This window comes from Cyrtonyx montezumae, unplaced genomic scaffold (genome assembly GCF_038088225.1).
Source record: "Cyrtonyx montezumae isolate F1298 unplaced genomic scaffold, pur_monq_1.0 scaffold_25, whole genome shotgun sequence".
Lineage (NCBI taxonomy): Eukaryota > Metazoa > Chordata > Aves > Galliformes > Odontophoridae > Cyrtonyx > Cyrtonyx montezumae.
In genome coordinates, this window is record NW_027071992.1 from 10998959 (window position 1) to 11015472 (window position 16514).

The following is a 16514-nucleotide window of genomic DNA, read 5'->3' on the forward strand; positions in this document are numbered from 1 at the left end:
TTTCCATTACCCATAGTGAAAACAGCAATAATTCCTGCTCTACTAAACATTTGGCAGTAAAAATAAATTTATGGTAGCAACTTCCAGTTGTTGCTAATCATTTCTAATGTCTATTCAGAAATGAACTGTCTTTAAGCTTAAAAGGGAAGTATAGGGAGAGTAAAGAAGTAGATAGATGAAAAGGGTTAGCCATAAGGCAAAGTATTTTTTATCTTGTACTATGTGATAATTCTAGTACAAGAATGATTAATATAATGCTTCACTTGCTGGGCTAATGATATCCTGCCCGGTTTGGAGACAGCATGAAACATTGTTGTCTGTATTTTACTTCACACTAAGGTCAGCCAGAATATCATTATATCAGTGATGTTTCCCTGTAGACTTCCAGCCCTTTGTAGGATTGATGCTAAGGTTACTCAATAGTTTACCAAGCCTTAAATAGTCTTGTGTCTTCATTGTCCAAGTTCATTATGCATTATAGCCCTGAAGACAGTCTGTGCTCCGTGGCTGTTGCAAATGCCAAGGATTCAGTGACAACTGAGTGGAGAAAGAACATCCTGTCATCATGATTTTAAATGCTGAAATTGACTCAGGGAGATTTTAGATTTGTTTCTGATTGCTAATGCCATCTAACTTTTAAAAAGTGTATTAATTGCCTGTTTTGCTTTTAAAACATTTGTCATGTTTCAAGGATTAATGACAATGCCTTGGGATGTGTCTTTATAAAATATGTCGAATAGCACTGATGTTGTGCTAACCGTAATACAAATGATCCTCTCTCAAGGGACTTTGTAGAAGGATATTGCCTTTAGATACTGGAATGAATGTACTTCAGAGACTGTGTCACACAAACAAGGGCAGAAAGAATTCTGGTTTAAACAAACTGGGTCAGAAGAGAAGAGCTCATGTTACCGTAATTCAAAATTCAGAAGGTTTTCGTAGCAGCTAAGTGATAAATTAGACTTGTCTACAGCACAGACATTTCAGCCTGTGGGGACGGAAAGGTCATACCTGGCCAAAAAAGTCACTACAATTCTCAAGAATTAAGTTCTAATCTTACAGCACAAGACATGGTGAACAAATTTAGTATCTTGACAATGCCCAAAATACTGGGTTTTTATTCTGCTTTTCCAGTTTTTTCTGCTGTTACTTCACTTCTCATGATGTGTTGCTTCTTCACATCTGGCATTGGGTTTGGCATTACAAATATGTCCAGCAAAAAATCTGAGTGCTTTTCTGCACTGTTAATGAGTTAGATCATCTGCCAGGAAGTTCTGTTAGAAAACAAAGCTGGGAATAGGGTGGCAATGCACTGCCAGGGAGAAGAGAGGGGGGAAAGAAAATGAAAAATGAAAGATAAAATGGAGGACAAAAGGAGACCCTTCTGCTTGAAGATCCAGCCAGACACTGAGTGGACTCAAGTGTCTTTAAACTAGCACCTTACACAAACTCTTATGGTTGCTGCTTATCCTAGACTACTGGTTGTAGCCACTCTGTTGCTCGCTGCTTCACAGGATTCTGCTGGACATGATGGTAGATTCCAAATTCACCATCCTATCTAATGACCAGTTGCACAAAAGGGCCAGAATTAGGTGTCCTTTCAAGTTGTGTATTTCTTCATTTCTAAAACTACTTTTAATATTCCCTGATTCATCCCACTGTTCATGCTGAAAAAAAGCTAAAGCTTATACCATCAGCCTCTGGAGGTAACTGTGACTGAGGTATGGATAATAAACATGAGTGAGATTTTCAATGGCCTTTATCACTGTGGGATGGGAGCCTGGTAAGGTCCACCACGAGTGCTTCTCAACCTGAAAATCTGCCAGCAACAGATCGATATGCTCTGATATGCCTATCCAGGATCAGAGGCTCATGTATGCATTATGTCTATTATGAGAGCATAAAAGAAGTGCATTTCATGAATCAGATGGCTGGTCTCATGATTTTAACACTTCAAATAAGCTAACTCAGAGAGTCACATAAAACAGGCTAAACTGAAAGAACTATCGCAATGAATAATGCATTGCATAATGGTGACACAAAAGCACAAATAAGATAGAAAAGAGTATCTCAAGGATTAAATCACACTGAGGACTGTAGAGTTAGTTCCAAGCAACTGACCCTCAAGGGTAGACAAGGTCAACCTTTCACAAGTATACAATGATTTAAGCTTCTTATTTATTTATTTATTTTGTTTATTTATTTATTTTATTGTATTCTTCTACATCGTCAAACTGAATTTAATTCATAGGGTAACATATTCACAAGTAAGTTTCTATGATTACTGGAGACTGCAACATCTTGCACTGGTGATCCAGAAGGTCTGTTACTGATATCTTGGTGCTTTTCAAAATACCATCTCTTTCTGATCATTTTTTGTAGAGCAAGTAGAATGTTAAACATCAACCATTACCAGCCTTGTCCAAGCTTTCATATTCCAGGTTCTTTCTAAGTCAGTAGGGCTTATGCATTACAGTTTTTTAAAGAAATATTATTTTAAGTTTGGTTTTCACCTAAAAATTTCCAAGAATCTTGAAATTAAAATCAAAAAAATATATATATTTTTTATTAAGAAGAACAAAGACTCTTTTCTTATGAAAAAAGGTGAAACTTCAAAGAAGCAGATCTTAGTAGGATGTCTTTTTCAATTTCAGCATTATTAGTACCATCTGAAAATTGTTAAAATTTTGTCACTGTATTCAGGAAGTCTGGTAAATAACCCTTATGCTGCTGTGAAACTTCCTGGAATGCATTTTTGTAGACAGCTTTTATCTGGAACCAAAGTTAGATAAATAAAGCAAGCCTTTGTAAACTTTCAGTGAGATGATGGGAATATAGAGCATTATGCTCTCAGCACCAAAATGATGTCTGGTTGTCTTCTTCCTTCCCAGTTTCTAGGCTGGGAACGCAGAACAACCATCAGACTGCAATACAAGAAAATGCTTAGTCGCAATAACAAAGGGCTAATATGGTCACAGAGATTCACCTGAGCTTCACTGTGCTCAGTAGCAATTGTTACCTCTGCTACAACCAGCATATAAACATTTAAAATGGGAACAGTGTCCTTTTGCAAGTTATTCTGTTTGTAGTCACAGCTGTGCTCAAAGGAGCAGCACTGAAGCAAGTAAACTACTGTAGTTTTCATTCATTCATTCATTCATTCATTCATTCATTCATTCATTCATTCATTCATTCATTCATTCATTCACTTATTCATTTTGTGTGTGTGTGTCAGATGGATATATATTTTCTTCTGTCACCACTATTAATGGTGCAGTTTAATACTTCTAGATACAGAGCTTGCAGACAATGACTACCCATTATGTCATATGGTTACTATTACATACCAATTTTACAACAAGTTTTGATTAGCCTCTGTATGAAATGCATTTTGGAATTTTTTTATCTAACAGGGGAGACTTTTGGAAGCGTCAGTATTCCTGGAGATGGTAGCTGCTCTTAATTAGCCAGTAAGCAGATCCTGCTGGGTGCCTGTTTGGTTCAAGAACCACCACGAGACTTAACTCAGTGATGTTTCTTAGGAGTGGAGAGAATCTATAGAGCAATTAATAGCTAGGAAAAAGTATTTACCAAACAGCAACATCCAGATGTTTTAGTACAGGCAAAAACTATGAGATTTTTATGAATGCCCCCAGAAAGATATAAATATTGATCTTCCCAAGGGAGAACGTAAAGTGTAGGGTTTGTGATAACATTTGCTTACAAAAACCTAAATGGTCAATGAAGACTTGTGTTTCTTTGTGTGTGCCCATGGCAATGAAAGAAGACACCTCTGCCCTTTACTGATAACCCTGTACTGTACCTTTGGAGCCAGGAATAAACACTGCTTAGGGATGTATTGCTCAGGGTTATATTGCCTCATGTAAAACGCATCAATCTTGAGAAAAGAACCTTGAAAAAGGCTCGTGATCATTTTTTACTAGTCAGTAACTTGTATTGTGGTCAAATGACAGTTGAAAAATTCAGTTGCCAATATTGTTGCTTCAGGGTTTACCAATTTGTATTCAGATGTTAGAATACAGTGAGACAGAATAAGTAGACTAGGACTAGTCACAGTTTTGTGATCTTCTTACAGGGCAATATTCCCACAGGTATTTCTGTCCTCTCAAGTAGCCACTTCCTAGGTTACATCTCCACATAATATAAGTTCAAGCACAACTGAAAAAAAATTATAATTAATTTATTAACAAGTACTAACTAACATGACAAACCACATCTGAAATTGTAAGGCATATTCTCCATTGTGAAATTGTTTTTTTTTTTTTCAAATTAAATGATTTTAAGATGATAACATCCAATCATTAACCTAGCACTGCCAAACTTAACACTAAACCTAAGTTTAGTAGTCCCTAAGCACTACATCTACACATCTGTTAAGTATCTCCAGGGATGATAACTCAACTACTTCCCTAAGCATTCTGTCCAGTGCTTCAAAACTCTGTCCTAACATACAACTTAAACCTTTCCTGGTACAACTTCAGGCCATTTCCTCTTGACCTATTTTTACATTGCTTGGGAAAAGAAACCAAGCTGTAATGATATAGGTGATAAGGTTTCTCCCAGATCTCCTTTCCTCTAGACTGAACAATCACAGTTCCTTCAGCAGCTGCCCATAAGACTTGTGATCTGGTACCTTCAGCAGCTTTGCTGCCCTTCTTAGGACACACTCCAGCACCTCAATATCTTTCTCATAATGAGATGCCCAAAACTGAGCACAGTAGTTGAGATGCAGTCTCACCAATTTTAGTTTAGGGAACTATCACTTCCCTAGTCCTCCTTACCACACTATTCCTGATACAAGCCAGGGTACCACCATTGGATTTCTTGGCCATCTAAGAACACTGCTGGCTAATCTATCTTCTGCATAAGCACACATATATCTTCTGAGTTTGCCTTGCTAAATCTAAAGTCACCCTGTCAGAGGTTGGAAGGTACTGAGGTGCATATCTAAACAAAATAATAGGAGATACTTAGCTGTACAGTTTGGAAAGTTTTATTTGATCTGGATGTCCAGAACAGCATTTCCCTGTACCCACTGGTGCGAAACAGAGACCTGTAACCATAACTGCATCTGCTTTGAAGAGACAGGCTCTGCTGCATGTACTAGTCTATGCTGATTTTTATGGCCTCATGACTGTAAGATCCACGTTGTGATCAAATAGGGAAAAGTTCAAAAATCCCCAGTTCTTTCTTAAGTCCTCTTTGCACACACTAATATGGCTAGGCAATACTTTATCCTCTGTTTTTGTTCAAGAGAAATGGCATAAGATGGAAATTGTACATGGATATTAAGGGAATTTCCTGATGGAACCAGTACACTTCAGTTCCAGTAAATAGAAAGAGGAAAATGCCTGATGTAGGAAAAAGCTATTCCAGAATAAACATAAGATAACATTTCTAACTGCAAGCCTGAGCAGACATTTCCTGGCAAAGCATTTGTACTCAGGGAAGGCTCTCAGCCAGTGATCATTATTAAATGCAACAGTGATTTTGAAGGAGGAAGGCTAACTTATCATGAAGAAACAGGCTTTATTTTCAATAAATTTAAAACATACAGTTGTCTATTCCGATTCAGTGCAAAGAGTTTTTTTCATACATTTTGTGTCTTGAGACCCAATAACAAAAGCAAACTACACAGTTCCATATAGGACAAAGTGACCAGGGTGAGAAGCCCTTTATGGCAATCCCAGACAAAGATAAATGTAATTCAGGATTCCTGAAGTGAGATGTCAGATAAATTAAATAAATGATATATTTGGTTTGTTTTTACTGGTTCTCAGATTAAACAACAGTCTTTCTCAGCCCTTCTTCTCTGATGTTTTCTTCTGATATTCACCTTACTGTAAACATGCATACACAGAACATTAGATCTAAAGTAAAATCTGAAATTATGAATAGCAAATATTTGTTAGGAGCAAATACATACTTCTGAAAGAAAACAAGGCACTTTACGTAGCTCATGTACATTTCACTCACAGCTTTGTATTAATCCATGTACTCAGATATGTCTTGGATCATATAAATCCTGTACCAGCACTTTCAACACCATTAGGTGACAAACCTGGTCTGGTGTTGTCAAACTGAATTACTTCCCTGCATTTGGAGAGAGAAAGCATTGTAAGGCATGCATGTGCATTTTAGCAGTGACTTGGGAGTCTGCTGGGACCATCAGCACACATTCTAATAATTCGTTGGTGAGAAGAATAATATTCACATTTTTATTAAAGGTGAACTCATTCACTTGATGTTGAGCTGGGTACCAGGTAGAGGGAATGTGATGGCAGATATATACCTTGGTAGGAGTGTGATTATACATAAAATGAGAGAAAAATGAGAGGGTAAAGTAGTCAACTGTTTGATTCTAACCTTAGATGTAAGGCTTTTTTTCACAAGCCTCTGACAAAGACTTCAATTTTTCTTGCAGGAAAGATGTTCTATTTCACACCACTTTATATTTTGTTTCCAAAGAGTCGATTTTCCCTTATAACTTACATACTAGGAAATTGGGAAGTATAAAAGAATTGTCATTGTAAATTACATCTTAATGCTCAACTCTGAATTTCTGAGTTAACAAATTTCACCTCAGATCTAGTCTGCATCCAGCTATGAAACAGACAAGCTTTTGATGTGATTTTTATATTTAAAAAGGGAAAAAGAAAGAAAACATTGGTAGGACTGCTAAGTGTGTACCATCCACGTGTATGTGCCTACATAGAGATATATACATGTGACTGAGTGACATTTGCTTTTCTTTTGTTCAGTAATTAATCTTTTCAATTTAATGCACTTTAGTATAACTCTGCAAATCAAAGACAGAGACCTGCATTATTCTGGCACAGGACAGATGTTTAAAATGCACTCCTGTCAGTGCAAGGTAGGCTCCTAAGGTAGAGGCTATAGGTTTTATTTGGCCAAGCAGAACATAGGACAAAGGCATCTGAACGCTGAAAGTTGTCATGACCTGACCTTTTCTTTTTTTTTTTTTTCCAAGCATAAAATTGATAAAAAGCATTTGTCTGAAAATGTGACACTCAGAGAAGCTGGAGGTACAGCCATGTTTTTACTCATAGAGATCTCTTATAAAATTTCAGCATTAAAGAAATGTGGCTGGAAGCAATGCCAGAAGTTCATCTAGTGTATCTGCCACCCCACTACAAACACTCATCCAGCCCCTTCTAAAAACTCCAGAGCCATCTGAGGAAAAATAAAATCCAGAGCTTTGCAACCTGTAGTGGTACAAAAGTTTTCCCAGTAACTAAAACACCTTCTGCTGCAGCATTAGGAGAAAACAGACAAAAGTTGAACCTTTCAACTTGGATTGTGAAGCAGTCTACAACTGTGGACCATGGGGGCTCAGAGGCACCTTTTAGCAGATCTCCAGTAAAATTCTGAACTATGCTTGTGTGTGCATGTGCATACAGGAAAAAAAAAAAAAAAAGAAAGCAGCAAGAGTTTAAGACATTATCCAGAAAAAGACTGTCTTGTGATAATAATATTTCACAGTTATTAACTTGTAAAAGAGCTTGTGGCTTTCTATGCATGTGTTTCAACACTCAGCCCACACTGCAACAAGATCATCTCTGCAAGCTTGAGTAAAATCCTCTCTGACACTTACTGTTTTTGTACAAGGCACCACAACACTGTAACATGTCTAAATACAAGCATAAAGAGAGAGAAAAAAAAAAGAAAACTCCAAAATCCCATAGCATGCTGTTGCACCATGCCCCAGGCTCATAGCTGCTAAACAGAGGTACGCTCAAGAGGACAGCAGGGATCAAAGAAAGATTTTAATGGTGTTTCCAGAGAGGAAGGACCTGGGATCCCTCTTATCTGCCCCAGGATAAAAGTTGTCCTTTTCTCTAGATCTTTTAGCATGTGAAGAAAAGCAGCTGAACAAGTGAGTGGGAGTTCTTACTCCTGCTGTGTTTGTTTGGGGTGGTATATTAAAAAGTCATGCTTCAGCCATGATCCATGGAGTACTGACAGCTTCCAACTACCTAGTCTCTTTTCCAGTGCTTAGGATTATTAATAAAACAATACATATAACATTGCTTTTATAATGCAACTTACTTACATAAGCACTGCACGAGTGCTATGTAAGGGATGCCACATGTTTGCATGTTACCAGCACAAAGCACTTCATGCCATGATGGCTCATGGAGTGGCTGACATTTTAAATTCAGTATTGAGAAAAACACGGAGACCCACTGGAGTGTGAGTTCTAATAATTTATTTTTATTAGTAAACTCTGGTATTTATTTCTGCATGCTACACTAGACATCCTTTCATGCTGTTTTTTGTGAGTGTGTGGTAAAGAAGAGATTGGATACATGGTTGTGACATACTGCCATGAAGCAACAATATAAAATGTATTTAATACATTTTGTACAAGCTTCGTCATGCAAAGCCTGCTGATATTTTTGATCATTCATATTCACTATATTTTAACAAGTAATTTCATAAGTTAGTGGCAGCTGTTTAATTTTCTTCTATCCATTTTCATTTTAAATAGAAAGAAAACCATTTTCATTAATCATTAGTTTCTTAGCTGGATGCCGCTGCCTTTTTCATAAGCATTGACATTTGCTCATATTTTCTGCCACGAACATAGAGATTTAAGAACTGTATAAATTATATTGCTTTTAATTTATTAGCCTAATTCACTGTGCAGTGTTTGGAAGTATTAGTTGAAGTACACTACCATCTTGTGGTGACCAATGTTTCCTGTTCAAATTCAAAGTTTTATTTTCAAACTCAGGCATTTGGATATCATACAAATGAAGGTATGTTTTCAAACCAGTCACCCTTCCTGAGACAGCTTCATAACAGATATTTAGGGCAGCTTCTTCCACACTAATTCCAGTAAGTTGTCCACTTTTGAAACCAAAGATGATATACAGAAAGAAAGGCATATAAACTGACTCCTATTAAAATGCTGTCTTGAATTATTTAGTTCTCCTTTAGCCTCGAGATACTGTTAGCATTGTTAAAGTGTTCAGTGCTCAACAGGAACTAAAAGCATTTCTCTGATCCCAGTTCAGCTTTCTTGCATTTCTGAAGATGATATTAAGCACCTGCTAGCTTCTGGCAATATCATCAGTGACACTGATAGTGGGGTTGAGTGGACCCTCACGATCCGGGCCTTGAGAGTGGGCCCAGGTGAACCTCATGAGGTTCAACAAAGTCAAGTGCAAGGTCTTGCACTGGGGTCAAGGCAACCCTCATTACCAATACAAGCTGGGGGACAAAAGGATTGAACGTAGCTCTGCTAAAAAAGACCTGGGGATACTGGTGGATGGGAAGTTGGACATGAGCTAGCAATATGCTCTCACAGCCCAGAAAGTCAGCTATATCCTGGGCTGCATCAAAAGAAGTGTGGCCAGCAGGGTGAGGGAGGTGATGCTGCCCCTTTGTGTTGTTGAGGTCTCAGCTGGAGTACTGTGTCTAAATGTGGAGTCCTCAGACAGGAGAGATATAGACATGTTGGAACATGTCCAGAGGAGGGCCACAAAAATGATCCATTGAATGGAACACCTCTCCTATGAGGACAGACTGAGACATCTGGGGCTGCTCAGCCTGGAGAAGACAAGGCTGCAAGATGACCTGATAGTGGCCTTCCAGTATGTAAATGAGAGCTACAGGAAAGAAGCGGACATACTCTTTCAGTGGGATATGTTGTGACAGGACAAGGCGAAAATGGTTTCAAGCTCAAAGAGGGTAGAGTTAGGATAGACAGAAGGAAAAAGTATTTTACAGTGAGGATAGTGAGGCATTGGAACATGCTGCCCAGTGATGTGGTTGATGCTGTGTCCCTCTAGACTTTCAAGGTGAGGCTGGACAAGGCCTTGGGCAACCTGATCTAGAAGTGGATGTCCTTGTTTACTGCAGGAGAGTTGGATTAGATGGCCTTCAGAAGTCCCTTCTAACTCTAAGGATTCTGTGATTCTATGATATATCAAGCACCAACTTTTGCTATTCCAATCCCTTGTACTCCCCACATTTGTGCATAGGGCAGGCTACACATGCACAAATAAGTGATACAATATGAGGACATTTGACAGAAGTTACTTGAGCATCAGTCTTGCATTTACCATATCATAGAATATGACAGAATGGCCTGGGTTGAAAAGGACCATGATGATCATCTAGTTTCAACCCCCCTCCAATGTGCAGGGTCACCAGACAGACCAGGCTGCCCAGAGCCACATCCAAGGTTTTGAATGCCTTCAGGGATGGGGCATCCACAACCTCCTTGGGCACCCTGTTCCAGTGTGTCACCACTCTCTGTGTGAAAAACTTCCTCCTAATATCTTCCCTGTCTCAGTTTAAGACCATTCTCATTTTAAGACCATAAAGACCACTATTTGCCACACAAAAGTTCTTTCAGCAGTTTTCTGGTTTTGCAGAACCAGCAAAACTACTCTGGTTTGGAGCAAACCCCTGAACAGTCTTATCAGGGACTGTATAGCTGTACAGCACTCATACGATGCTGTTAGCTTGTGAGTGTCCTAACCCTTTGGCTTGCCTGGGCCACATGAGTGAACAGGAATTGTCTTGGGCTACATCTGTGAGGTTGTTCCAAAAGTAATGCCTCCTATTTATTTCCATGGAAACTACAATAGAGAGCACAAGAACACTGTTTGACTGAGCAGATTTTCAGTTGCAAAATGCTATCTTGTCCACATGGTCACCATGATTAGCTCTGTATTTTTGCCACTGATGAAAAAGAGCCTACATGCTGTGCTTGTAAAAATCTGTGCCAGTGGAGACAACCTACAGTTGCTGTTGTCACTGCTGAAACACCACTCACCACTGGCTTACATCTACTGTTTGGTCTCTACAGACATTCAGTAAGTGTTGACGAATGTCAATGGATGACATTTTTTCCTCATGGAGGAATTCAGTGACGCACCTTTGCCTCACATGCACTTCCATATGAGATGCCAGACTTGCCCCTCTGCTGCTGCCTGTCAAACAGCAACAGAATGAAATGGGACATTGGTGGGAAGGTTCAGTCTTTACTGCCAAACCACCAATATCTGCCTCTGATGCTGTGGGACAGCATAATAAAACAGGAGGCATTACCTTTAGAGCAGCTCTCTTTAAATATATGAAAGTTAGCGCATATATGTAACTACTGTAAATATGTGTAAATAAGCTTTATTTTAATTTTAATGCTCTTATTAAACTGTATAAAAAAGAAATCAACAAAAATATAAAACTCGAGGGATATTTCACTTCATTTTTGTGAAACTAGCAAATCAGTTGGAATTATGACAGTGGTTGCCATTCTTAGTGAGGACTCAAGGTGTTCGGTACAGATTTTTGGTGAAATTGAACTCTTGCTGTGCTTCATCCTTGAAAACAGATGTTCCCAAATGTAGGTACTGCCAAAAGTGATGACACAAATAAGGCATGAATGTGAAGTGAGGTATATTTCTCTCTGGTAAGAGAGGGCTTACAAATGTCTGGTAATGATCAAAATTTGAATTGCAACTCTATACTCTCTATTTGAAAATTCATAAGTAATGTATTTATGTCAACCAAAATTGGAGTTGCAAATAGACCAAAAAATTGATGATTTTTTTAGCAATCTTGAAACCCATTTTCAAATTCCTTTACTAAAACAGAAAGCATGGATGCATATTTATTGCTGTTTACAGGACTGTGTTGAGCCAATATATCAAATTTCATAAATATACTTGGCACAACTTGAGCTGGCATCACACTGCACCCCATGCCCTGGTTTCAGCCCAGATAGGGTTCATAGTGCACTGCTCTTCATTTGGTGCTGACAGGACAAGACAGGCTGCCCTGTGGGAAGAGCTACTGCCACAATGGTGTGGGGCAGGGGGAGGCTGCAGTACGAACTGTGCTGGGCCATCTGCAGCCTGTGGTCATAGGCTGAACATGTCTATGCTAGGTAATAGCATAACATCAAACCTGTGCAAAGCAAGTATCACTAAATTGGGTGTTGCTCCTCCACTTCCCCAGGAAAGTGACAAGGCAAAAGAAGTCAGGAAGACCTAAGGATAGGAACCATAGAATCATAGAATGGCTTGGGCTGGAAGAGACCTCAGGGGTCATAATCTTAGAAACCCCCTGCTGTAAGCAGTTGCCAAACACTACATCAGGCCGTAGATCAGGCTGCCCAGGCCCTATTCAGCCTGGCCTTGAATGCCTACAGAGATGAGGCATCTACAACTTCTCTTTGAAACCTGTTCCAGTGCCTCATCCTCTGAATAAAGAATTTCCTCCTAATATCTAACCTAAATATCCTTCATTATAGTTTAAAAACAGTCCCTCTTGCTCTATCAAACATGTCTAAAGTTAGCCTTCAGGGTCCCTCTTGTTTATAAGCTGCCCTTACATATTGGAAGATTGCAGTGAAGTCTCCCCGGAACCCTTCCAGACCCATCTACCTCAGCCTGTCTCCACAGGAGAGGTGCTTCAACCCTTAGATGATCCTCATGGCCCTCCTCTGGCCCCACTCAACAGCTCCACATCTTTATTGCCTGGACACAATGATCCAGATAGTCCTCCTGATAGCATAGTAGAGTGGAATGATCATCTTCCTTTACCTGCTGGCCACCCCTCTTGTAATGCAGCTGAGAATACTGTCAGCCTTTCAGGCCACAGGGCAACACTGCTGTCTCAACTTAATTTTTTTTTTCATCTACTTAGATCCCAAAGTCCTTCTCTGCAGGGCTGCTCTCAAGGAGTTCTCCCAGTCTGTACGCATATCTGGGATTGACTCGACTCAAATGCAAGACTTGGCTTTTATGGGCCAACCTGTTCTATCAACTGCATTACTCAGTGTGGTGCTATCTGCAAAACTTGCTGAGGGAGTACTCAATCCCATTAACTACGCCACTGATAAAAATGCTTAAGAGTGCCAGGCTCTCAGAGCATACCACGTGTCACCACATCCACCTGGACATAGAGCTGTTGACCACAACTCCCTGATGGTGACCTTCCAAAAAATTCCTTATCCATCAAACCTTATCCTTCAAACTCAATCTCCTAATTTAGATGTAAGGATGTGGTCTGGGATTGTGTCAAAGGCTTTGCAGCAGTCCAGGTACACAACATCAGTTGCCCTACCATTGTCTACTGATGTTGTCACTCCAATGTAGAAGGACACCAGATCAGGCTGAGACAGAGGAGCTTACACACTGAAGGATAAAAGGAAAAATCAGTGGGCATCTTAACTGTTTCATTTGGCTACAATTTTTGATCCTTAACCAGATCAGGTAGGCTGCAGAACATGGTGTTATAACAGGGTTACAGAGAAAGGCTCCTGCCCCTGCAGTATTCAATAAACCCCTAGCTAGATGGGTGCTATGGTCATATTATCTGCTGGCATTGCAAAGGCAGATCCTCTAACACTGACTGGATGCCAGGAGCTTTATGGAAGTAGCAGCAGGACACGTGCTGGAGTGACAGACTGCTGTTTCACTGAATCACAGAATCGTAGGGGTTGGAAGGGACCTCTAGAGGTCATTGAGTTCATAAGTTCATAAGTTCATAAGTTCATAAGGTTGGAAAGGACCTATAAGATCATCTAGTCCAACCATCCTCCTATCACTATCTCTACCCAACTACTAAATTAAGTCCTTAAGCACCTCATCTAAACGCTTCTTGAACAGCGCTAGGGATGGTGCCTCAACCACCTCCCTAGGCAGGCCATTCCAGTGCCTGACCACTCTTTCAGAAAAGAAATGCTTCCTGAGGTCTAATCTAAATCTTCCCTGGCGCAACTTGTGGCCATTCCCTCTCGTCCTGTCATTACTTATCAGGGAGAAGAGGCCTACCCCCTCCTCACCACAACCCCCCTTCAGGAAGTGGTAGAGTGCTATAAGGTCTCCTCTGAGCCTCCTCTTCTCCAGACTAAACAATCCCAGCTCCCTCAGCCGCTCCTCATAAGACTTGTGCTCCAGGCCCCTCACCAGTTTTGTTGCCCTTCTCTGAACACGCTCCAGGGCCTCAATGTCCTTCTTGTAGTGAGGGGCCCAAAACTGAACACAGTACTCGAGGTGCGGCCGCACCAGAGCTGAGTACAGGGGGATGATCACCTCCCTGCTCCTGCTGGCTACACTATTTCTAATACAGGCCAGGATGCTGTTGGCCTTCTTAGCCACCTGTGCACACTGCCGGCTCATGTTGAGCCGAGCATCAACCAACACCCTCAGGTCCTTTTCCTCTCTACATTCTTCAAGCCATTCTGCCCCAAGCCTATAGCATTGCATGGGGTTATTGTGGCCAAAGTGCAGGACCCGGCACTTGGTCTTATTGAACCTCATCCCATTTTGCTCAGCCCAGCTGTTCAGCCTATCCAAATCCCTCTGAAGGGCCTCCCTACCCTCAGGCAGTTTGACACATCCTCCCAGCTTTGTGTCATCTGCAAACTTACTGAGGGTACACTCAATTCCCTCATCTAGGTCATCAATAAAGATATTAAACAAGATGGGCCCCAAAACTGACCCTTGGGGGACACCACTCGTTACAGGACGCCAGCTGGACTTAACTCCATTAACCACTACCCTCTGGGCACGGCCCTCCAGCCAGTTCTCCACCCAGAGAAGAGTGAACCTGTCCACACCACGGGCTGCCAGTTGCCAAAGCAGGGTACCTACACCAGGTGGCACAGGTAGGCATCCAGGCAGGTCTTGAATATCTCCAGAGAAGGAGACTCCACCACCCCCCTGTGCAGCTGTGCCAGTGCTCCGTCACCCTCACCGTAAAGAAGTTCTTGCGCACATTCGTGCACAACCTCCTGTGCTGCAGTTTCTGTCCGTTCCCCCTTGTCCTGTCTCCACACACTGCTGAAAAGAGTCTGGCCTCACCACTTTGTCCCCCACACCTCAGACATTTATAAACCGGGATCAGGTCCCCCCTCAGTCTTCTTTTCTAAAGGCCAAACAGACTCAGTTCACTCAGCCTTTCTTCATAGGGGAGATCCTCCAGGCCCTTCACCATCTTTGTGGCCTTGTGCTGGACTCTTTCCAAGAGATCCATGTCTTTTTCATACTGGAAAGCCCAGAACTGGACACAGTACCCCAGATGAGGCCTCACCAGGGCAGAATATAGGGGGAGGATCACCTCCCTTGACCTGGCCACGCCCTTTTTAATGCACCCCAGAATGTCATTGGCACTCTTGGACACCAGGGCACACTGCTGGCTCATGGTCAACCTATCGTCCACCAGGACACCCAGGTCCCTCTCAGCAGAGCTCCTCTCCAGCAGGTCATCACCCAGCCTGTACTGGTGCATGCAGTAATTCCTCCCTAGGTGTTTCCTGAATCAAAAAGACAGCTCTGAAATCCAAATCTCCTCTGTCACTTGGAACACCTGCTTTCACACTGAATAAGACTGAATTGGCCAGTGCTGAATTTAGGCTGGTACCACTTGGTAGCTGTTGTTACATGAGCTCATGGGTTTAAGCCAGCTGCAGCTCACAAGCAGCAGCATACACAATCCACACCTGAAACTCGCATAGAACTTGAGAGCTGCTGGGTGGTGTTGGGTCAGCCATAGCCTCGCTCACTCCCCACCATGTAAGTTTCCATTGTTTCTGAACACTGACTTCATGGTAATAGCAAAAGTCCTTCTCTCATAGCTTGTTTGAAAACATTTAAATCATTTTTTATCCCACAGTGGATAAGAATAATTCGTTAGTACTGTATCCTTACAAGCTACCAAAGCAGTACACTTCTCTGGGAGGCTGTAGCCATAGCATCAGTCCAGCCTCTTCTCAGCATGCCCAATTCCTGACATCTAGAGAGAAGGAGGAAAGGAGGCACAAGTTGAAAGATGCACAACAAAGCTGCTGTGCATGTAAGAGGTATTCGTAATGAGATAGTAGGCATTTTTTCTCTGTATGGCATTTCATCCATAGGAAACGGTTTTCTTTCCCCTGCCCTGCCCTCTCCTGCCTTCCCCACCCTTCCCTCTTTCCTCCCATTTGCTCCTTTTTCTCTTTCCTTCTATTTTCTGAAAGAAAATAGATTATTTAAAAATATTTCCATTCAATTAGGGCAAAGTTCTTCTTACCATGTTTGACAATCTATGTATCTAGCCTAAGGGGGCTGCCTAGGCTTTTAGAAGGGCTCTTCTCAAAGGTGATTTATGCAGCCAACCTTGGACCCCTCGTGTGAGACAACTTCCCTTTGGAAATATTTCTCTTTTAACTACAGGCAGAACATGGACAGACTGTGAGCAGAGATTTTCAGGTAAAATTGGTGATACAAGGTGAATGTAGGCAAAGGGCTCTGCCTTCAGTTTTATTCTGGGGGTAGAAACTGCCAAAATGGAAGAACTGAGTGAATGACCCCGGCCCCTCTTCTAAGATGTAATTTTCCATAGCCTGTAAGTATGCTGGAGGTGTACAGTAGGCTAGCAGATGAGAATTTATGTGGTGCATCTCTTGTTGGAATCTATTTTGCCCCAGTGATAGCTTTGGACAACACACAGGTTGCAGCGGGATGCGGTGG